Source organism: Rhipicephalus sanguineus, chromosome 10, assembly GCF_013339695.2.
Source record: "Rhipicephalus sanguineus isolate Rsan-2018 chromosome 10, BIME_Rsan_1.4, whole genome shotgun sequence".
Taxonomy (NCBI): domain Eukaryota; kingdom Metazoa; phylum Arthropoda; class Arachnida; order Ixodida; family Ixodidae; genus Rhipicephalus; species Rhipicephalus sanguineus.
In genome coordinates, this window is record NC_051185.1 from 7,226,874 (window position 1) to 7,252,008 (window position 25,135).

The 25,135-nt window shown below is 47.6% G+C and overlaps 1 pseudogene; it reads left to right on the top strand.

The window, feature by feature from the left end:
* The first annotated feature begins 23,129 nt into the window (after window positions 1-23,129).
* LOC119372314 (casein kinase I-like) lies at window positions 23,130-24,906 on the top strand (annotated as a pseudogene).
* The last annotated feature ends 229 nt before the right edge of the window (window positions 24,907-25,135 follow it).

Genomic DNA, 25,135 nt, shown 5'->3' on the forward strand with positions numbered 1-25,135 from the left:
CGTGTGTGCGTGTTATGACTGGCAAGGAAAACTGAGAAAGAATATAGCGTACGTCTCTGACTCCACAATCGAGCCTCGTGACAGCCGAGAGTTCACAAAGGTCAGTCTGACCGCACCAGAAATGACGAAGCAATGCCCGAAGCTCTTGTAGGGCCGATCATGGTTGGAATATAGCAACTGTTCTAGTCTGCTTCTGCAGTCTTGCTGGCACGGGCGATTTGAATGGCGGTCATTAGAGCGGAATGGAACCGGAAGGGACTGTCCCGTGATGCCAGCCCTGCTTTTGCTAACCGTTACACAGGAAAGGTAAAATCTAGGCATGTACTTTTAGACTGAGTGAGAGACGGCATTTTTTTTTTTCGTGTGTAGTTGCACCAATGATTGGTCCTCGTCTAAGTGCTCCTGCTTTCAGGTAGCCGCCATTTACAGAGTAGGTCGATCAATAGAGAGTCGCACTGACTCCAGATTTCAGTTTTAAATAATCGTGAGGTCACAGCGAGTGTTGCCAAGTTGGCTATACTGAGGCTGAAGTCCAGCTACCTTTGAGAGAACTTGCGAATCGAATGAGCGATTTACAAATAAGTACATTAACCTCTTTAAAACATTCTTTACTACAGACTACAGATTGGTGTCGCCAAGTGATACGCAGAGACAAGATATGCTATAGTGGAAGGTTCTAAATTAACTTTGACTTGGGTGAGTTTCTTCAAATTGCACCAGAAGCAGTTTACAGGATTTTCGCATTCCGACAGCTGAAACAAAGCCGCAAGTGCTGCGAATCGAACCCGCGACCTCAAGTACAGCAGCAGAGAACCACTGCCAAATAAAAAATGTTTCAAGTAACACTTCAGTGATACTTCACTTTGCCTCGTTTTCAGCTCAGCTGTTTCCCAGCTCCTTCTGGAGACAGTTAACGCCACTTTATATAATTTTTATTTTATAACACTCATGACCTCAACAAGAGGCTCAGAGCATCGCAAAGTGAGACCGAGTAAAGTAAAGGAAAAGAGACAGGACAAATAACAGTGCAACCAGATTTTACATCTACGGTGCAGTTAAAACATCAGACTGACCTCGAAGCTAGTTATGTGGTAAGGTTAAAATACTCGTCTATATACACAATGTGGAACTGAATTTAAAGAACTGGCATCAGAAACCAAAAGTTGAATAAGCTAAAACGTGTAGCACTACCTGAAATGTACATTTAACAACGCTCACAAAGCAAGGAGATTGAATGTGCCAAGCTCTGGTGAGAGAATGCAACGTGTACTCGCCTGGTGCGACAGCTAAGCCCTACCACTTTCGCCTCCATGACTCAACCTAGCTTCCGAAAAAACGCACGAGGAATTCCTGGAAGATGACCGCGGTTGTCCAGATTATCTACAGTCACCAGCGCATGCTGTGGGTCAGCCTAGGAGAGGCATCCACGGCTGGAGGTTCGTGGCGGGTCTGGTATGCGATGTAGCCTTCCCACCTGAGCCCGACACAACGCAGGCTCTGATGCCTTTGTCAAATGCCGACATTTCATACAGCACTACAATGTCACTAAACTAAATAAAATTTGTAAAGCTTAAGATGGGAGGCCTAAGAAAAACCAGTCATCGATTAAAAAATAAAAGAAACTAGTGAAACTAATGTGGAACCACAGTACTAAAACTTTCAGCATCCTTTCTTTCAGCGCAGCAAATGATGATGGCCGAGAGGATTTAAAAGGAGCACGGTGAAACTTTCAGCGCTGCCACGCCTTCTTCGCGTCTTCGTGTTTTCCTTCTCTGCAGTGGAAGTGGTGAGGCGAGAAGGCCATGGCAAATGACGCACACATGCGCACGCACGTATACACACACACATACACAGTGGCCGCCACCGAGGAGGAGTCTCTTGGGTTACGCAAAGGTGGCCGCCATGTCCTCTTCGTTTTCACCTTTAGAGGAATCGTCCGCGAGTGCTGCGATTGCAGATACGGCGCGCATTCGCGTCTTCGCGTGCACATTTGTCCGCACGGTTGGTGGAAGCCGTGGGTCCGCACAAAAGTCAAGGTCGGGGACCACGGGGTTCTCACGCAACACATCACTGGGGTCCTCTGGATATGAGACGGCCGCTGGCCGCTTGCGCTGGAAAAAGAAAAGCACGAAAGAAAAAAAACGTTATGCACTGGTCAGCCAATGACTGAGGCACAATAAATAATCAAAGAGGAATACAAAGACAAGCAAGTGAATTTATTTTTTTGCCTGTCGTGTTCTTCCTTACATGAAGTTTGTCTGATCCGCGCATCATTAAACATGAAAGGGGGAAATGCACGCGTGGAGAAGGAAGTGCCGTTTGACGTCTTTCGAAGCCCTCGTGTGAAGTGCAAAGCAGCTGCAACCTAATCTTTACTGGGAATGCGTGGGAGGGTGTTCCCATTGTTCACAGGCGCCTTATCACCCAACATGCGGTTTTGATACTTGTGGTTTTCTTTATTGAAACGAATAGTGAGCTCTATGCTGTACGCCTGATTGCAAAGGAAGATATTCCGCTTGCCTTCATTAATTAAAGGGCCCCTAAACCAACCACAGGTCGAAATTTAGTTGTGGCATTCCAGTTGTGCACGATAGTCTACAGCGACCGCGTTCGTCAGCTCGTCTGTCCACCTCTCCGAATGCCCTTCCTCGGCGTCCGAGGTGAAAACGCAAGGAGGGCACGTGTCTGCTAGCAGAGGAGCACGCGAGCCTCTGTCGGTGGTTTAGGGGCCTGGCGCTTTGTGTTTACGCCACGAAATTTTCCGACCAACGAGAGGTGTACAACTTCGCTGTAAAAAATGAACGAGATTGCGGTACTTTAATTGGTATCAGTGCTTTATGAAGAACCGATTTACTGACGCCTTCCGTGCACGAGCCGGTACCATTCAATACTTTTATTTACACCTGCAATTAGTCTCAAATGGTTCACTGTGAATGTTTTTCATCAATAACATTGTACACTGTCGATTGGCCTACACTGTATGAATTTGTTCTGGTATGATGGATTTGCACGCACTTCTTTTTGCCAAAATGAAAAGAACAGATAACAGCGCAGCAACATTCAGCGGCAGCTATAGACCAAGCTGGCCGATCAAAACTTCAGTATATTGTTGACGCGGCTTTGTTCTATCGCGATGCTAAGCTCCCGTGAACATAATCCACAATTAACACGCTAAGCTTCCTCAAAGGAAGCTTAGCGTGAAGAAGGTCGGGGAGGGGAGTGTTGGCTGCACAACATTGCCCCCTTTCAAAGGAAGCTTAGCGTGAAGAAGGTCGGGGAGGGGAGTGTTGGCTGCACAACATTGCCCCCTTTCCCAACCTTGTTTTTCTGAAAGCATCCCTTTAATCTGTAACAATTTTCGTTTACTTGCGACGGTTAATATGGCACCGGAAAAGGGCGATGTGCAAAGTACCTGAGCTCGTCCATATTCAAATAATTGATGCGTGTAGCAGTCGAAAATTAATTAAGTTCGCAGACACATTCCGTGCATATTTCCACGCTCTTTCGTCTCGTGTTTGCATGTTCATGAATACGACTTCTTCCATGCGTAAAGTGAGGTACTATACTTGTTCGCAATCTGTCACGAGTGCTGGTGTCAAAAGAGCTGCGCGGCACATAGACTTGTTCGCCGTCCAAGAGGTACAAGCTCGCAAGGCTCATTCCGTGTGTCTTGTAGAAAAGAGATATGCAAGGCCCCGCTGCTGTGTGCCGCGTGCAAATACCGCGCGCTTAGGAAAAGCACCGGTTGTCACTTTTCATGCTGACGCACGTTCGCCTTACTCGCGATGAATCATCTAAGATTTGGTTATTTTCATGCGAACCTTTTCGCTTTGCACTCTGTTCTTACGCTGTGCGCCAGCCCAGAACACACCCGAAGTCTTTTTTCGTGAATGCCGTGCAATACATCCACCGAAGGTTTATCGTATACGCGTTTAGCGAGGCTGTGACCATGTTCGCAAGGCATACACACTCTGTACGTGGGAAATACTCTCTCTCCCGGAACCGACGTCAAGAAGACGAACATAGCATGATTTTCCCAAGCATTCAAACGTTCTTTAGGTAACATTCTCGATGGTTATGCCATATCTATTTAAAGATGACACAAAAAGAGCTGCAAATAAAACATGGTGCAAAATAAACTGCTCCTGTCTCATGGACATGCGGTAGATAAGGCTGAAACGGAGCACGAATCTTATGTGCGCGTCATGCGTATTTCTCAGTGGTTACAGTAAAACAATACAGCCAAGTGACGGACACGCCGCATAACTATGTACTGAACGGTACTATGCAGGCACCACGAAGTACAATTTAGCACCAGCTGATGTGCGCCACGAGAAAAAAATTCACTGCCACAGCAAATATTGCCTAAAAATACCAATGACAAGGTCTTTTCTTTAATTTTACTAAAGCGCGGAAGAAATCCCGTCTCTATCGCACGACTGTGCGATGGCATGCATGCGGTGACGATGCCAAGCATGGGCGTCGGCAGGATTTTGTCTTGGTGTGGGGAGGGTGGTCGAGTACCCCCTTTGCGCCAACCTGACGACGCCCACGATGGCAAGGAACATTTCGGAACTGTAACAGGGAGCGCACACAATTGAAACGGCGATAGCGCGGACGGACGACTCGCCTACTAGCGGAGATGCGTGTGTCGCGCGCATCCGTTATCCGATGAGCGAGAACCGCGGTACCGGCTGCCGCATGGAACTGATCACATAGTTGCGTGCAGCACGTCGCCTGCCCACGACGTCACTGCACCGTGCGCGCGCGTTTTCTGTCGGAGTTTTCTTCGTATACGCTCTGCCTCTGACCGTGCCCGAGTGCGGCGAGTATCACATTAGGTCAGCGTTAGGTTAGGCGAGAGGCTTTTGTTTCTGCATGCGGTCCCGCACAAGGAACGAAAGGGCAGTGAATGGCGGCACGGTGCCTTTAGAGCGCTGTGTTACACGCGCTGCCGAGCAGACTGATTGAAGGGGCCACGACACACAGTTTTAGATCATAATCTCTGTTATGTGGGTTAATCCTCAAGCGTTCACAAACAACCTGGAGAAATTTTAGCCCATTTGGTCGGGCACCTAATTTATAATTGAATGTATAACATGCGAGCGGCTTGAGAGTCGGGGCACACTTACTCGCAAGCCGTGACGTAACAAGCAGCTTGCCTTGCGAGCGTCTGCATTCCGGCGAACGATTTTGTTTCGTGGTCAGCTGCGCGTGCTATCCAGTTATTTCAGCCTTGTTCTGCTTGGCATTGAAACTGAACAATTTGCAGCGGCTGTAACTTCGGTAGAAAACGACAGCTCCTCTGCATGCAGAACATGACATCACAGGCGCCATGGTAAAATGGCGGTCGCCAGGGGTGGGCGCAGTATATAGCCGGCAGCTTATAGGGCTTGTTTTGCACTGAAATATTAATTTACAGTTCCATTTTTCATATACGTGTAGGCACAATAAACCCTCTTTTTTCGCTCAAAACCGCGAATTGTTGGGTGACCGTGTCATGACCCCCTTAAAGCCTATCGTGACTGGGGTGTGGTGCGTTCGCAGATGGCCATCACGCTCTTTGTGCTTTGATGTGCTTATACATAACGGTGTCGCCGTAAGCCTCGCGGCAAAGTCGGAATAATTTTTTCTGCAGTTCCTGAGACTAAGGAAGGCATTTAGCGGGACATTGTGGCATCGGCCACAACGAGAGTTCAGGCACACAGTTTACCTGTGCGCGACAAATGGTATGGTACTGGTAGGCACATGAACCACTGTATGCGACAGCGAATGCATTGGGGATTCGTCGCAATTACGTTTGAACCACAGTAGGCTTAAGGCGGGTGCATTTTAGAGATGTTCTGCTAAAAATAAGTATGCGTAACACTTAAGTCGTTATCGTTCGAATAGATACGTTTTCCCATTTTTCTCGAATATTCGCATCTTTTGGCACATATGCGGCAGTGGCTGAGTATTCGGGAAAATCCGAATATGCATTTTCAGAATCCAATAAGCTTGGAATAAAGAAAATATTCTATTCGTATTCAAAATTTCGAGCATTCGAACACATCAACATTCTTGCATATTGCTTCCAGACGGCCACTGCGCGCGAATCATGCCTATACGACCTCGGCAGCAGAATTAAGTTACGCAAAGCGGTTAGCCCTGAAGCACCACGACGGTTAAAAGATGGGCCTGCAAGCTCTGACACAGTATAGCACAAGCGGCAACACTCCATACCAAAACTGCGAAACGACGTGGAAAAAAAAAAGAAAACAAGCCGCAACTTACGGTCTTTGTCAGTTGCAGTAGCACTGCGGGTCAATTTGCTGGTTGAAGTCGCTTTGGTACCGCGCCTGTTCATCATGGCTGTCCGGCTCTGCGGGTGCTTGTCGTGAAAACGAGCTTGTTATTTTCCGGGCACTCGGGAACTGCGGCGAAGAAGCAGCGAGATGCCAGACACAACGGCTGTCGACACACGAACCAAGGTATATGCAGTGTTGTAGGCGTTACTGAAAAAAAGTAACTAAATACGTTACTCGTTACACCATAAAAAAAGGAACGCGCTACCGCCCTACGTAACCTACAAAAAAATGTAACGCGTTACCGTTACCGTTACCGAAAAAAAGTAACGGACGTTACCTCTGCCGTTACTCCGCAATCATAAATTTTAATCAATGTGCCTTTGCTGCAAGGAACCCAGATTAGGAATTTTTTTAAATAACAAATTTACGTTTCACATAAAACTTAGAACCCAAACAACGATTGTACCCAAAATGCTGCTTTAACGAGAATTATTTGCACAAATGTACCGGACTTTAGCTACGTTATAGTGGCTTTAAAGTTGCCCGTAGAATTGCATGTGATGGCTTCTGACTGGCACATGGTGAAGCCGTTTTTCTCAATGTGACAATATACACAGTATGAGATTCAATTAATAAAGCTATCCACAAAGAAAGCATCACTGAACTTTCAATAAGTTTACAGTAATTCTGACGGCGTGCTTCTACTAGCAAAATAGATGCGCAAATTTTCTAGTAATAAAAGAATGATTTAATAGCATAGTAACTGAAAAAAATATCTGAGAATATACATTTTTTATTCACTTTAACCTATACAACCTGTTAACCTGTATAGAGTGTTTAAGATCAGCCTCGTTCGCTCAGGAGTTCAATAACCAGAAACTTAACTGTAGTTGCAGATAGAAAGAAGCAATATTCATTTTCAAAACAAAGTTGATAAGCCTTATCAACGTTGTAGCAACTATTATGTAGCAACTATAAAAAATGTCGCATATTTAGACACTTCAAAAATAGTTTCCTTCGGTCTACAAGTTCCAAACAATGTTACTTTACTCTTTGTTGCGCATACATGTCATACACAAAATGTCTTTGTAACGGTAATATTTGCGTTTTTCATCACTGTGAACGTTCGAGAACGACAGGTAATAAAACCGGTCCCTCTGTATTGAATATGTTCGCTATTTTTTGCTCGTAAATTATGCAGCTAATAATAAAACTAGGTTCCTCTTCAGGCTACTGGGTGGCATGTGCATAAAATACAAAATACTCAATTAAATCTAAAACATCCATTTTCGGATCCATGACGATCTCTCGTGGAATCACCCGTTTGCGATAAACACCTGCCTGTAACCGTGGTTAGCCGTAACCATAGTTAGCTTAACCGCGATTAAAGCTGTTCGTGTGACAGCGGTATTCATGGGTTTTGGTTGAAACAGAGCGACGCCAACCAAGGTAGTGAGTAAGTTTTTTTTTTTTTTTTGTTACAAGAAAAAAGTTTCGCGTCCCACTCGTTTTCTTTTTGAGGGTCTTCTTCCTGCCGTGGGGTCACGCCTATTCTCCATGATGTCCGTTGAGGCAGACTCTTGATCGGCAGAGCACCTGTAGACCGGTTGACGATACCAGTTGTCGCCTGGATGGGTCAGGATTCCACAAAAAAGCCGCTTATAGTAATTGGCTTTTAAGTCAACGACGCGGGACTTGTTAAATTTGATGCGCTGGTCTTTCACCACGCTGTGCCCAGCGAGTTTACTACTTTGTCACCCGTCAACGTCCTATTTATGTTGCCTCTCGGGGAAGTTCTTTGTTTCCCCCGCGTACGAAGCCTCACGATCAGCACATGGTATGGGGTATAAACTAGCCCATGCGCTTTTTTCTTCGGGCGGCCTGTCTCTTGGGCACGAAAAGGCGCAGGTGCCAGCGATCCACCTGCTACAATCCACTTCCACGAAAAACATATTCGTACAGTTTCTCATACCGGATTCCGCGGCTTTTTTCAAGCTTTGTGTGGCGATGGCCCGACTTTTTCCAAAGATAGTCGGCGCGTCTTAGGAACAGGTCCCCGCATTTTCCACAAACAAAAGTGATTCCGCCCGCACGTTCTTTGTTAATGCCTGGCAGGCCGACAGCATTCCGAGGCCGCGACAAAAGAATTCTTCGTAGCGAGCTCTGGGAAAAAGGCACCTACAGGATGAAAATGTAACGAGTAACGTGACACCTCACGTTACCGAAAAATGTTAACGGAAGTACGTTACCCGTTACAGTTCCGAAATAGTAACGAGTACGTTACTAAGTTACCGAAAAAAGTAACGCGTTACCGGTAACGCCGTTACTTGTAACGCGTTACCGACAACACTGGGTATATGTAAACTGGTAGCGTAACTTCCGTAGAAGCCTACGTGTCAAGCCGGTGGCTAGTTGTTGCAACAGTCGCCATCTATGTGAGGAGGGGACAAACAGAATTAAAACAAAAAGAAAAGGATGGCGTCACAACCGGAAGCGGAAATGACGTCACGTTTTAACGCGATGGGCGCGAAATTATAAAATTTTTTGACAGGGCGCCGCTTCTTACTTTTTTTATATCTGCATGTTCTTTTTCTTATCACTATGACGGCTCCATAATGGAAGCCTGCAAGATAACGGGAAGACGAAAAAGACAGATTTGATAAATAAGGTGTATTTTATTGGCGAAATATTGCAGTTGAACAGGATATTACCCTAAAATATATAACACAGAAATCAGAAGTAGCATAACAATTCAACGTGCACACTGTGATGGTGTAATGTGGGCCCAGGATCCGAAATAATTCACCAGCAGTCAGGTGATTCTGTACACACAACACAGACTTTAACAAAACCGATAACTCTGCCGATTCACACACACTACAGCATTCCTTATTTACATCCCAAACGTCCTACGCGCTTCGCACACAAACTGTCCTACTCGCCGTTATGAACTGTTGCCGCTGCGGCGAGGTCGGTCGTCACCGGTACTCCTTGGGAAGTCAAATGTCACGCTGCCTTGACCGTGGCGAGGTGGTAGTGGTGGTGATGATGGCACTGCAGGCCGGTAGATCACCAGGCCACTGCAGCGCAGGTTAGCTGCCCGTCGCCAACATGAGCCACGGCCACCTCGTGACACCACTCGGGCCCCAGGACCTTAGGCCAGGAACAGACTAGGCTGCCGGTCTCTGTGTCAGCACCGGGCACAGAGCGGGAATCAGGCTCACCAGGTCCACATGGCTGCCGGACGCCTGGTTAAGCGATGTCGCGACCCGATTTGCCGACCAGCGGCTGCCGTTCCAACCGTGTCGCGCTCCAACTCCTCGAGCCGCACGCCCCGCTCGCGCTTCCTTTTCGTCGTCTTCCCCTCCAAGGCGTACCGCAGAGCAGAACTGTCGTTCCCTCTTCGCCCCGTCACGGGCCACACAATCCACATCATCACACACACAAACCTTGCACACGTGTTGCTCTTGCATCCGTAGACAGCGCAGCGTTTCTTCGCGTAGCGTGGCGGACTCATCGTCCCGAAGGGCGACAGCACGCCGGCCGTGCGCTGGCAAAACACGGTCACTGAAACGGTTCCCGATGGCTGCGATGGGCTATATTACCTTCTGCCAAATACCACGACTAGAAAACAACGGTTATGCGAGGAAATATCTACGGACGACAGGCACAAACCTACTGCGCAAAAACGAGCGACGCCATTTGCATCTCAAACTGCGCAAAACCGTTGGCCCATGTTACCAGACTGCCTGCATGTGCCCGCTGTTTCTGAAAATAAACGAAAAAAATTGGCCACTTAATCACATACCCAAGACTAAAGTTTGGTTAAAGTAATCTACTAATTTAATTCGTGACAAATAAATTTAAAATTAATGAAAATAAACGCTTAATTAATTTTTTGTTTTCATTATTTGTCCCCCCCTCACCTAGTAGCGCTTTAATCGTCACGCGGGTGTTGATGTTGGTCGCAATAGGTTTCCGACCACTTTTCGTTCCGACTTTCGCAACCTATTTAGATTGGCCTTGCACGAACTGTGTCGGATCAAGCAGGCTGGAGCCAAGGAGTGATGCGCAGTGGCACACGCCCACTTTCAGAATCAACAGGCGCGTGACCAAACCGACCAAACTACCAAACTTCATTTCGCCGCTGCCCACTGATCAAAGGCAAGCGATAACAACAGTAGCTAAGCTCTGCAAAAAAAAAAGGGTATCTATTTTTTTTTTATGATCTATAACCTAATGTTGCCGCGTCACCTGTAGGTAGGCAAATTCAATCACACTTAAGCTGAGTTCTGCAGAGTTACGCGCTTATCTACTGCATATAGTTCTGTTGTGGGGGCGCTTCAATAGCACCCTATCACGTAGACGAGGATATAAGGTGTTAGTCCTTTATTCTATTCACACAATTACAGACTAAGAAAAGCAGTGTGGCGAAAACCTTTGTACAACCAATGTCCTAGAAATAGGAGGGATTATAAATATGCGGCTGCAATTTTTAAGATAAAAGAACAGTTGCCTATGCGAAGGACAGTTATGATAGCCAGCTGTTCTGAGTTCTTTTGCAAAACCTGGCAACAGGAAACCCCTTTTTAACTTCCTGAGAACCAAAAAGGTAATTCCTTCACCCATAAACACCGAATCGGTGGTTTCAACGCCATGTGAATTGTCTAGTTTTTTGAAAATATTGCTAAAGGACTTGGAAGTCGCCTCACGACTGCCTCCTCATATCATTCACGGTCTCTTTTTAAAAGTGACGACTCTGAAGAGGTGCCAGCTTCGGAACCAGCACAAGTAGTGAAAATCTTGCCCAATTCCACGCCAGGTCCTGATGACATTACTACATCGGTAATAAAAACTATACATAAAGTTCTACCCCGGGACCTACTTGCAATCGTTACCCACTCTATCAGAAATTGATGGATTCTATCTTATTGGAGAATTGCGAAAATAATTCCTTTATTAAAAAATCAAGGCGCTGTATTTACTTCAGATAACATCAGGCGTATAATGCGCACATCTAATCTGGTAAAACTAATCCGAAGAATCTTACACATACGGATAGATAATCGGTTGAATGAAAACATGATCTTGAGCCTATGCTAAATTGGATTCAGGCGTGGCTGCTCAATTTGGTGTGCACATGTAGACTTGAAAAGCAGAATACAGCTGCTTCGTTATAAGAAACATTATAATATGGGGGCGGGGGGGGGGGGGGGGGTCCGTGACATTATAATAGAAACGTTATAATATCCAGAGCTTTAGTAACTCTGGATATTGCAAATGCTTACTACAGCGTGGAATATGTCGAACTAATAAATTCGCTTAAGCACGTATAGTTTACCTCATTACATCGCTGCATATTCTTAAACGACAAAGAATTTTATTGCTCACAATCGGGCTTATCTTTTTGAGGTATAAGAAAACTAGGGGTCTCCCCCAAGGGCCAGTATTGTCACCATTACTATTTAATATTTTACTATGCACTATTCCTATACAACAGGGCGTGCAGCTGTATGTATATGCCCACGACATCGCATTCTTTGCTACAGCTGTAGATATATACATACACTGTATCAAAGTCTACAGATGTATATGAATACACTGGTAACATGGCTGGAAGGCATTAACGCTGAATATCAGGAGGAGGAGGAATAAACTTTATTGTCAACCAGCAATTTAAGCGCCTTGGCCTAGGCCTCCCACGTGGGAACGTCGAGGTCTTGCCTCTTCGCCATCAGAAAAATAAAAAAAAATATCAGAAAAAGCGCAATCATAATTTTCCCTGTAAGTGTTCCTGCTCAAATTTTGTTGCTTTATCGGCAAGACGGTATCCGGCAGGGGGAATCGGTTAGCTATTTAGGGGTCACTTATGCCGAAGAACTTAATTGGAGTCCGCATATAGAAAATATGGCAGCTAAAGAAGCGCCTGCGGTAGGGATGATTCGTAGCCTCAGCAGTAAGCGTTCAGGTTTACGACGTGATGCGCTCATTATAATTTATTGCATGTACTATCCGCGTCAAATGAAACCCGACCACAGGCAAGCCTTTGCAATGGTATGGTGCGCGCTGTCCAGTTATCACCATGGACAGGCGCGCATGTGCGCAGTGCGGTCAAACGGGATGCGCGCGCCTGTCAATGGTGATGACAGGACGGCGCGCACCATACCATGCGAAGGCTTGCCGGTGTTCGGGTTTCATTTGACGCGGACAGTACATTCGTCCGATATCAGAGCTCACCTGCGTCTTGTTTTCTGGTGCACCTGCCTACAAACTTCGACCACTGGTTCTTCTAGAACGCGAATCATTACGTTGATGTCTTGGACTTCCTAAATTTGTCGCAAATAATATTTCATACAAAGAAGCGCGCCTGCCTTCTCTTCTTACACGGTTTCACATCATAACAGTACGAACTTTCCTAAAGATATATGCATCACCACTGAGGAGATCGCAGTATGTTTTTATTAATCATGGTTTATTAATTATGGTCTAGGTTACGGTGTCCACAAGTCATTTCCGCACAGAAGGCGTTGTAAACATTACAAGTGAACCTCCGTGACGTACTTATATTAAACAGATCTGTACAAACAATTAGGATAGAATTTGACGATATATTCCCCAAGAAATGCAAACATTTGCCCAAGAAATGCTTAAATCGCATTTTGGAAGACCATTTGTCAAATTTAGAAACAAACATCATGATAGCGACTGATGCTTCAGTTTGAGAAGAAGAGGCAGAAGTGGGAATAGCATCATTATCTCGGGATTGGTATTTTTCAATTCGTTTACCTGACTTTACGCCTATTTATCAAGCGGAATCACATGCAATTGTCCTAGCTTTACGCAAATTATCCCTATCTATAACAGAAGCAGTCATTCTTACAGACTGTCTCTCTGTTCTTCATTAACTGCTCCGAATTTGTCAGAAAGGTTAGAAGTATTTTATTTTCTTGTCTCAAGACATTTACGGCTTATTCGCTTAGTGTGGGTACCAGGTTACAAAGGTTTAACCCTAAATGAAAACGCGGATGCACTAGCAGCATCATCACACGATGGTCCCGTAATTTCTATATTGCCGACGTTGGCGTTTGTCTCTGCGGCGCGATTTCAAAAGTTTGCCACGCCGGATGACTTTGCTAAATCTCCTTTGTCAACACCTGAGCTTCCTCATCTTAATGATTCTTGGAAAAATCGATGGTGCTACACTAGAATGGCAGAAATTTGAATTACGAGAATATGATGCCGAGTCCCCCCGCACTGAACTTTTACCTATAGGTAAAAGGTCTGGTCTGGTGCAGTCACCTTTATGCCTACATTGCCATGAGAGTGAATCTCTGCATCATTTCTTCTTAACACGCAGTTTGTTCACATATCAAAGAAAAATATTTCTAGATCAACCCCTCCGAAGGATGGGGTTAAGTTTATCACTTCCGGTGGTTCTTTCATTTGGTTCTACGGAACTGGGCTTTAGCCACAGCAACGTTCGCGATGCTGTATGCGATTTCCTAAGTGAGACAAAACGAATTGAATGTTAAGTTTATCTCATTTCTGCTTATTTTTCAACCATATTGGCTTGTCATTATTTTTCCCCTTGATTATATCAATGAGTTATTTCGTAAACTATCTATTCCTCAGCATGTTTAGGTTATAAAACAATTTTATCTGTAAAACAAGGTACCGCCAGTACCATGGCCGATCCCCCGCAGTGGGTTGCACCAGGTTGCTAAAAAACAACCAACCAACCGATCTTCTTCATAATTAGCAATTTCACTGCCAATCCTTCGCAGTGGGTGTAGGACCAGACTCATACGTAATCGATTCCATGTATGACTCATTACTTGTAATCAAGTACGTCCTTGTAATTAACCGATTATTTCTTAGTCTGTAACGATAATTCTATTACTTTATACCTGCAATCGATTCCGTGGAACTGTTACTTTATTCGCAATATAAGCTAGTGAGAAGATTTCTGGCGTTTGTACTTAGGCGCGAACGTACACAGTATGCCTGCAGCCGTCCAAAGCGGCACCATCCTGGATGCACATGTTTCGACATTCAAAAATATGAGCGCTCTGTCGGCATCGCATGTCGCTATGGCTTCCTTTTTCATTAAGTACCTCCCAGTATTTGTTTTACACATCAGCCGTCCGTACCTCGGGCAACATAAGTTCGCTGCGTCAAGGACGTGCGAGGCAACGCATGGAGGAACAAGTCTCGGCAAATCAACCTTCTCTAATGCCGCGCTTCCCGACCTGTGCCTCCCCGGAAGGCGCCCGCAGCAGCGAAACCAAAGCCAGCCGACCAATGGTACGTTGCGCTTGCCTATCACGTAACCAGAGCCTATTTCGCCCTTAAAGGGGTCCTGCAACACTTTTTCAGCATTGTCAGAAAACGCTGTCGATCGGTAGTCGAGGCTCCTGAGAACACGTGAGCCAAACATTATAGCGCAGCACGCAGCCTGGCATTTACAGTTAATTCTCAAAGTCAGCTAAAAATCGCTCCCTCTTCTCTCTACAAATGATGACCGCTGAGTAGCACAGATAATTGGGCGAGTTGGTACGGATGCATGGATTTAGAATGGCGTGTTCGTGTAATCATTCTTTTCGTCTGCCTTGTTGCGCCGTTCTTAATCGAATGATCGCGCCATATGCCCAAATTCACGGCCATTGGCTGATTGGAGCATTGTTGGCTTGTTGGCTGCATAGTTACTACGCCAGCCGCGGGAAGTCGCCACGTACATGCGCGCGCGCTCGCGATCTCATTGGAGGTCAGCCGCGCGTTCAAAGAAACAAAAAAGACAAAGTGCTCAAGGTCATGACGTGCGCGTGGCGTGACTTTCTACCCCCGTGCCATCCCTCCTTGCTTACATGACAGCCCCTTTGCGCCAGCCACGTGAATAACTCATTAAAACCTTTCCAGCTGTTACCTCCTTAGAGCTCTCACTGTCCCTCCAATAAATTTATTATTTAAATTTAAAGCATACATGCACTCGATCATCATCTCAAAGGCGGACCCTTTCGTTGAAAAAAATTTTGCATTGGCTTAGCTCGGCTATGCCAGAATATACGTAGCGTTAGCAAAGGTTCAGCTGATTATTCTTAGCTTTCCAGGTTGTCTAGGATTATTAGCCTTCTTCTGTTCATTCTTCGTACGCTGAACCGCTAATTACCAGGCAACTATTTTGGGATCCGATGAGATAAGCTTCTCGGCTCTTCTGCGCCATTGAGCAGCATTTGCGCTCTCCTTCTTCATGGCGTTACCCACCTGTAAACGCCAGTCAAAGGCGCTATATTAAGCGGCTCCAGAGCAGTGTCAGACGGCGACTACACAGCGAAGGCAAATAGCTGCGCACGCCGGCGCCAGTGTGTCTGCCGCGGCTACGACGCCACTCCTCCCGAACGCGCAGACCAGCAGCGGCGAGTCGCGCGCGGCCGTGGCGGAGAGCGCGGAGCCAGCTGTGTGACATCACTGATCCTCGCGCATGCGCAGCACGGCTCATGAGGATCCACGCGAAATCGGCTCCGGCTAGGCAAGTGTAGCTAACGCTACAAAAAAGGGAAAAAATTAAGGCAGCTTTGCACTAGTGGTGCCAAGCATGAAGGAAGTGCGGAGCTGGGTGGCCTTCCTTGTTTCTCTCTTCTCTCAACACAAGAAAGATCATGCTGTTGAATGTGAAAGGCTTCGCTGATCTCGCGTTCGCGCTGCTTGCTATAGCGCCCCATGACCACTGTGTTAGCGTACCCTCAATTTCGCTTCATGGCTGTGAAATTAGATATCTGGGATCCATTGATTTGACAGGTTCTGGATAATGTTTGCAGTTTGGCCTTTATCACATGGCTGTGCACTTTGGCTTATGTTCCGTGTTTCTGCGCAGACACCTGTGTCCTGTATATTGCACTCGTTTTTGCAATAAACATTGGTTGTTAGTTCAGCGGCGTGTATGTGTCCTCTTCTCGTCCCGTGTTTAGCGCTGTTTTTATTCTTCGTCTACCATGCAGCACCAACCAGCCCAATCAAGCACATTGTTAAAGTTTTACTCTGTGTATATTATTACTTTCAAATTCATTCTGCATTTTCTTGATGGCAAAAGATTATTCGCGGAGAAAATGTATAGTAACCACTTTTAAAGTTTCGCGCCTTTTCACTTGGCTACACTGTAAGCAAAAAAGAGCCGAGACTGGAGTAAATGGACTTGTCCTCTAGCGCACGCCCCGATGGGGGTTTTATAAACTCCGTCCAGGGGAGTAAAAAATTTACCCCCCTTAAGGACGGAGGTTTTGGATGGACTGAGGGGAGTATTTGTTTACATCCATAGGGGAGCTTTTCCAGGTGTGTATGGGAGTAAATTTTTATAACCATCGAAAAAATAATGCTTTTCGCTGTCGCACCATGCGCCAGAGAATTTTAATTGTATTAGCATCGAAACACGCAAACTCGATCACACGTACACAAACATGCTCATAACATTCGCAAAGTAATACAATACTCGCCCTGACAACCGCTCGCCACCCGCGCTTCACAACCAAACTTTGGTCACCGAGTATATATAGGCACCACATCTTGGCCTCCAATGTAGCTCAGATGGGACACTTCTTTTCCGTGTAATTAAGCAACTAACATTCATGGCGTACGTGAAAATGCTTGCTGCTTGCTGCTGTACAGTTTTCGTCGTCGTTATTTTACACACACACTGCCGCTATCAGAGTCCGCTATCCGCGTTAAGCCACGGAGCGATGCACTTACAACGAACGAGACGGCTCGTAGTCGCGGTTCCTGTTGCTCGCAGTGCATCGGCGGTCGCATGTTAGTTCAATCTGTCTCGTATCGGCGCTCGCCTTCTCGCTAGAAGTTTGACAGCGGTGGTTGCATGGCGCAAAAGAGACAATTTAAACTTATTCATTCCAGCAGCTTTTATTTTCTGTGAAACATATTCTTTGCTTCACCGGTGGCCGGTGCGAGCTCGTAGAACTCACCACGGCGACCGGTGTGGCGGTGCGAGTTCGCTACGCCGCCGGCTTGGTACCGACGACGTAGGGAAGCCTTCTTACCGCTTAGAAGTTGCAGCCGGTGAAACATCGGTTCGGTGACACTCCGAGAAGCAAGCGTTGCCGGTGGTCGGGGCGAGCGCGTCGCCGGCGCACCTCTCACACCGGCCGCCGGCCGGCTTGATGCCGACGACGTAGCGAAGCCTACTTCTTACTGCTTCGAAGTTTTAGCCGGTGAAACTCCAGAAACAACCCGCTGACGACCGCAACAGCTTACTTTTGTTACCGATGAAATTATTCTTCGCACTTCTTCGTAACTCGGCACGTTGAAGCGAGGTATCCGTGGCGTATCGGAGGCTTGTATTCGTGTCCATGGGCATTGCCGCTTGACGGGAGAACAAACACGGGACAGCCAGCTCGATGTTTTCGCGGTCGGACGCTGGCGCGAGTTGAACTTGTCTCTGACCAGAACGGTTCAGTGGAGAAAATAGTCCTGCACGTCTACACAAACCAGCCGTTGCGAATCCTCGCTGCACTGGTAATTTCGTTGTCTGTCGACAAATGCTCACACGGCGACCCACACAAGGCACTGGAGCTTCACACCGGCGTGCTAAACAGATGCCCGTACACACACGCACGTCACGAGCAAAAATGGTTTTTAAAACTCCCATAGGGAGTTTCTAACCACGTGACACGCACGTCACGACCAAAAATACCTTTTAAACCTCCCATAGGGAGTTTCTAACCACGTGATCTAAAACTCCGCGGGGAGTTTAACAAGGTCATGTCGTTCATAAACTCCCTCATTAAGCAAGGGGCGTTTTACGACGACATGTGCCGACTTCACTCCGCTACCACGGAGTAAACGATTGGGGCATGGGGGTTTTAGGGGCTCATATGCTGGAAAAGCTCCCATCTGGGCTAATTTTTGTTTACAGTGTAGGAGCAAGTGAATATCTGCTGTTGTTTTGTTTTCCCGGGAGGGAAGACTGCTTTTTCCCGCCATTTCGCGGCCAGCACGGGAAAGTAATTCGACGCCCGCTTCTGCTCGGCAGCCGCGGTGTGCATTCACCGCTGTGTGAACGCAGGAGGACGAGTCTCTTCGTCGAACTGCCTCGACCCTCCCACACTGAAACATTTCGGCGGGTGCGCCATAGAGAAAGGAAAACAAGACAAAAGGGGTCACTCGGCGATAAGTGGATCAAGCACTCCCCACCACCTTCTCGCCCAATAGCCTCCGATATTTTCGCGTCATATCACCTTCATCACGAGAGTTTCTTACGATAATGCGAGTTCAGGTGGCGCAAGCAGCGCAAGAAAAAAAAGAGAGACGTGCGCGACATGTATGTATAGCTTGTTCGCTTTTTTCATTTGTTTACTCCACGTGTAAAGACATTTTCTTACGCGTTAAGTTGAAAATTTGTGAGAGAATATTCCGCCACCAAGCGGCGATACGACGTCATCGCCAGACCAACTATGGCGCTCAAAGAAGCAGGGCCGCTCTCATGCGTGTTTCGGTAGCATCTGTTTTTGCTTATTCACTCCGAAAAGTCGTAGTATTGTGTGATATTTTGTGTCACAGCGGCGCTTTTCAGCACGGCAATACGGTGTGGACTGCTGCAGATGTCGACAGCAAGGTGAGAACCCTCACTTTTGTGTCCCTCGATGTACTGCGTAGTAAGGTTGTTGCCCGCGCAAGTGTGTAGTTAGGCTTAGGGTACGTTGGATGTTGGAACTGCGCCACAGCTATAGGAATCGGGCGCTTCGACGTAAACTTGTGAAAGGTTCGTGACGATTTTCATATTCCTCAGATGCGCATTTCTTCTGCCACTCGCGTTATCAGATGGCGATAGTTCGGTGTAAACAAATGAACTAACGTGTCGAAACCGCAACGAGCGTTTGAAGCGATCAAATGATAACGTGCGTCGCTCACGTTTTTAAACGCCTGGCGCAAGATAAACTTGCACGAGCGCGAAGATAAGTACCGCGTGCCTCGAAAATTCTCCCTTCGGCACGATTGAAAAAGGTTTCGGCCCACGGAGGCATTTATTTCGAGCTCTTCTAAAACGTTTTCATCTGTGATACCGTGCCGGTTGGTGCTGCACTACGTGGCATCCCTATACTTTCCTTGGCACTATTGTCTGATAGCTGTCATTAATATTGTGTATATAAAAAAAACTAGCCCTTTAAAAGTCTTCTTTCCTACTGTTCTTTGAGCGACACGCCGACGCGTCATGTCCGACGCGGTCCCAACGAAAACACATTTTTTGCGGGGATTTCAGGCGATCCTTTTCATATCGACCTTTGCCCTCGGTAACTGTCTCCGGGCGTCTCTCGGAACTGACCCAAATTGCGTTGTCGCTTGGCTTCCATGAAATGGTCGCATGCTTCAGACATCTGTGCCAAGATCTTGCAGTTCCTCTCCCTGATAAATACTGCCAGCTTGTCATGACATTTCTTCAGGAATTGCTCTGGTACTAGGAGATCCTGTATGCTGTGAAACGTTTGATTTATATCTGACATTTCGATCCATCGATCGAAGTAGCCTTGAAGAGAACAGCGAATTGTTTGCCTGTTTCAAGGTCCTCAGGCTTACACGAACGAAACTTGACGTGGTATCCATCCGCGGTAAACCGAAATCGTTGCAGTAAAGCTTTATTCGCTTTCTCGTACTCCAGCGAGTCCGCCGGAGATAGTCGTCCGCACACTGCCTCGCCCGCCAGAAGCATGCTCAATGCAGTAGCCCACTTATCTTTAGGCCAGTCCTGCCCTGCGCGCGCAAGGAACCATAACCGAAACTTGCGAACTATCATAAGCTCATAAGCAACGACTTGGCGTCTCAATGCATTTCAGGAGAGGGGTAGTTCTCTCTCGATTCCCTTGCTCTCTATTCGGCCGCATGGCCTAATGACAGTGTCCATTCTACGCAGTTTCCCTTCCTCTATGGGCGCGCTTGTTCTTCACTGACACTTTCGGGCGAGAGACTCTCCTCTCCTGCCACACATGCTAACGGCTCGCATAGCACTCTTTGGTCGCATTGTCGACTCCGTCGTTTTTCGGCGGCGGCGTCCGCCCCTTAGGCGCCTCACTCGATTGCTTGAATATTGAAAACAACAGTCAATACCAATTGAAATGAAATAAAATGAAAAGTTTTACAATCTCTGATCGGCAGCAAAACTAATTCCCATACACATGTAATTCACATGTGACATGGCCGGCTTACGTCTCGTGCTCCGGAACATCAAAATTTAGGTAAACTAAGCTAAGCTGAGGTCGAACGAGCGTTAGGTAAGATAGTTTACGAATATCGTTAATAAAGTTACGTAACTTGCGGCGTAGCTGCCCTAATTACCTGGACAACTTACGCATATATGCATGCAGTGTGTATTCGTCACACCAGAGTGGTACTTAGATTATTGACGACTAGATATCTGTGTCGAGGATCTTGCAAAATAGCAGTGTTATTTATGTGTTAAAAACGCTTTAGTATGCTTGCGTCTTAGTATGCTTGTGCAGCAGTCATTTTCTCGTCAGGAAACTGTTTGTATTCTTATTGTAACTATGGGTTCCCAATTTGTTCCATTACATGGATTATTGTTGCAGTGTCCGTTCTGAGCAGCTTCCCGGAAGCATCCCTGCCCACTGTAGGAAAAGTCGTGAAAATGTGGTTCATTGGCGCGAGCGACGGAGATGGCGGTCGTAACAGGAGGTGACAGAAACGGAAGACATCAATGCAGAGTCACCTTGACACCACGCATGGCACCTCGACCGAGGGACATTTGTTTTGACTAATGTTAAAGAAATTAATCGTGATGTCTAAAATTAAACTTGTATCTGCCTGATATTTTATTGATCGAAGCGTTGCGTGGGTGGGTGCCAATATTTCATGCAGCATCAGCAGCAATTGTATTTGTCAATTTTAGGGCCACGATGTGTACACTCGAGTGCAGTTGGGCATGGTTGTCTTTAACAATGCAAACAAGCATATTTGTGCAAAATTATTTCGTTATTATTACTTCCCATCATTTGAAGCAATAATTCAGCGCAAACGTTTGCAATTCATCTCGTTTGCCTCAAGCGTTGCGTAAAAATGCAAAAGTGAAATTAATATTGCTTATACCCCCCCCCCCAAAAAAAAAAAAATATGACCCCTCCGGGATCGAAATATGTACTTGCGTGAAACAAATGCAGAATGTATAACGGTGATTAACGGCAAAAGAGCGTTGGCCGTGCTTTTGTCATGGTTGGCAGGTGCTCAGGACGCGTGCGGCCCGAGGTAGGCACTGCCAAGTCAACGACATCGGCCCGACGCCGTTGGCCGACCAGCTGCCGATGGTCGGCAAACAGCCCGGCCATTTGCAAAAAACGACATCAGCCCTACCGAGCTTGCCGAAGTCGGGCCGGTCATATTGTTACGCCCACAGTAAGGGTTTGGGGTTTATTTACAGAAGGCTTGGATGGCAAGACCGCACAGGACGAAGCTGCCGAGAGATCTTCTTCTTCCAACCTCCACACACTTCTTCCTCTTCTCAGTCCGGCACATACACGGCGTAATATTTCCCCCTTTGCAGACGAAGCGTCCCGCGCGTTTTAGGCATCGTCCCGCTGACTAAAAGGTTTCAGGCGAGCCACATGGGTGACCTCAGTCTTTGTAGATCGTCTCCCACTAGCTGTCAGGCGTGCTATTCTATAGTCCACTGCACTGAGGCGCTCGAGGACAACGAATGGGCCGGCGTAGTTGGCGAGAAGCTTTTGGCACAAGCCACGCCTGCGCAAAGGTTTCCATACGAGCACAAGGTCTCCCGGTTCATAAGTGACATGCCGGTGCTTGCTGTCGTAGCGGAGCTTCGATCGGTCTTGTGATGCTATGGTACGCAGACGGGCAAGACGGCGGGCTTCTTCAGCGAGACAGAGAGTTTCGGCTAAAGAAGGATCGTCATTATCAGAGAACGAAAAGATAGTATCGAGGGTATAACGAGGGGGTCGAACATAAAGAAGAAAGAAAGGGCTGTGGCCGGTGGTCTCGTGTTGGGAAGTATTGAAGGCATACGTGATGAACGGTAAAACATCGTCCCAGTTCTTATGGTTGGACGCCACGTACATTGACAACATATTCACCAGTGTCCGGTTTGTTCGTTCGGTAAGGCCATTCGTCTGTGGATGGTAAGGCGTCGAATGTCGAAGTTCTGAGCCACACATATGGAGGAGTTCCTCGACAACGTCTGCCGTAAACTGACGTCCGCGGTCAGTTATTATGACGCGAGGAGGTCCGTGGCGCAGTATAATCGAGTGCAGAAGGAAGGAGGAGACTTGCCCAGCAGTTGCAGATGGCAGGGCGGCCGTCTCGCAGTAGCGGGTAAGATAATCGGCGCACACTATAATCCATCTGTTGCCTTTCGATGAGCGTGGAAAAGGGCCCACGAGGTCAATGCCAACTTGCTCAAATGGAGCCCTGGGAGGCGTCACAGGCTGGAGGAGACCGGCTGGAGCTGTCGTGACTGATTTGTGCGCCTGGCATTGGGTACAACTGGCCACGTACTGCTCAACTGACTGGCGCATGCGTGGCCAGTAAAAGCGCTCCTGTGTACGACGGAGTGTTCGCGTCATTCCCAGGTGACCCGAAGTTGCGTCGTCGTGCATGGCGCGCAGAACGGAGGAACGTAGCTTATCCGGAACCACCAGCAGGAAGCGGGAACCCGTGGCCGATAAGGTCTTCTTGTAAAGCAGTCCTTCACGAACGCAGGAGCGGCCTCCCGAAGTGGATGCGCGTGCGTCAGCAAATAACGGCTCCAAGCTGACGTCTTTCCGCTGCTCAATTTCAAAGGTGGCCTTGTCCGGGAACATTGGTGTCACTGACGCAATGAGGTGATCGAAATTGTCGGCATCGCAAGCTGTCGTATCAAGCGGCATCCGCGAAAGGCAATCAGCGTCAGCGTGTTTCCTGCCGCTCTTGTACAATACCGTAAAGTCGTACTCTTGCAAGCGTAGGGCCCAGCGTGCAAGACGGCCGGATGGATCGCGAAGGCTAACAAGCCAGCACAAGGAATGATGATCCGTGACCACTTGGAAGGGACGACCGTACAGGTAAGAGCGGAATCGCTGTAAAGCGAAGACGAGTGCCAGACATTCCTGCTCAGTCACTGTGTAATTGCGTTCCGGCTTACTTAAAGTTCTACTGGCATATGCAATGACGTGTTCCTTTCCATTGCAGCGCTGTACTAGAACTGCACCTATGCCAATTCCGCTGGCGTCAGTATGAACTTCAGTTGCCGCAGAAGGATCAAAGTGCCGGAGAATAGGCTGCGACGTGAGTAGGAACTTCAGTTGGTTGAAGGAAGTCTCGCAGTCAGGTGTCCATTCAAAACTAGCACCTTGACGAAGCAGGCTGGTCAAGGGGAAGGCAACGTCAGCAAAGGCAGGAATAAAGCGGCGAAAATACGAGCACAGGCCTAAGAAGCTACGAAGCTCCTTCGTTGAGCGAGGCGGTTTTAAACGCTTTCACGGCCGCTGTCTTGTTGGGGTCAGGCCTGATGCCATCTTTGTTGACGAGGTGTCCAAGCACCAATGTTTGTCGCGCGCCGAAACGACACTTCTTCGCATTAAGAACCAGGCCAGCGTTTCTGATGCATTCCAGAACAACGTCCACTCGTTCATTATGTTCACTAAATGTGCGCCCGAAAATCACAATGTCATCGAGATAACACATACAGATGTTCCATTTTAGGCCGCGCAGAATAGTATCCATGAACCTTTCGAATGTGGCGGGAGCGTTACATAACCCAAACGGCGTCACGTTAAATTCATACAGTCCGTCCGGGGTTATGAAAGCAGTTTTTTCCTTGTCCTTTGGATGCATAGGAATCTGCCAGTAGCCTGAGCGTAAATCTATAGACGAAAAGTAGGACGCCGAATGTAGACAGTCCAAGGCGTCATCAATTCGTGGGAGAGGGTAAACATCTTTCTTGGTGACGGTATTCAAACGGCCACGGTGACGGTATTCAAACGGTATTCAGGCGGCTAGACTTTTTTGAAACTCCCGACTATGACTACCTGAGGAAAATGTTTCACGACCTGTTCGAGCGCAAGGGCTATGTTGATGACGGAGAGTTCGACTGGACGGGGAAACAGATGTCAAACCCCCAGAAGAATGCGTGGTTGGACCAAAGCAACCCACGGCAGGCGGGCAATACGCTGCTCGCCGAGAAGCTGGGTACATCAGGGAGGCGGGGCTGGTGGTGTGCCCCAGGGCTCGGTTCAGGTCGTCTCCTCTACCAACGGTGACCTGGCGAACGATGACCCCACCACAGGGCACTCCAACACACCCATCGCATTACCTGTCGAAGTGGAAGTCGTCTCAGATACCAAGTGCTGCTGCTTCTTCAAGAAGAAGAAAAAGATAGGGCGCCAGAAGTGACTGGCCCTGGCGGCTTCGGCCACACCGGACCAGGAGGCCACACTGCTCTGGACATCCCCTTCAGATTCCAAGGAGAGTGTGCCCTGTGCTGCCCCGCCGCATGCCACGGTGGCTGCTGGTGCGCCACACGTCTCGTCCTCAGCCTTCTGATAGCACCGCACTATTTATACCAGACACTCCTCACCATGCCTCTCACCACCCGGACTGCTGAGGAAGAGAAGTGGCATCGCCCATCTCTCTTTCGTTGCTCGGTTGGTTCGGAGAGGAGCACATTGCACAATACCGTCACCGGACGGTATTGAACGGCCACGGACGTCGGGCCTCCCATTTGCCGAGCCCGTTTTGTCCCTTGGGTTGTTTCTTCGCCTTGCCTTGCTTTATTACCTTTTACACAATATGAGCCAACTAGCCCATGAACATGTTTTATTACGCTCCTTTCGGTGCATCGTCCC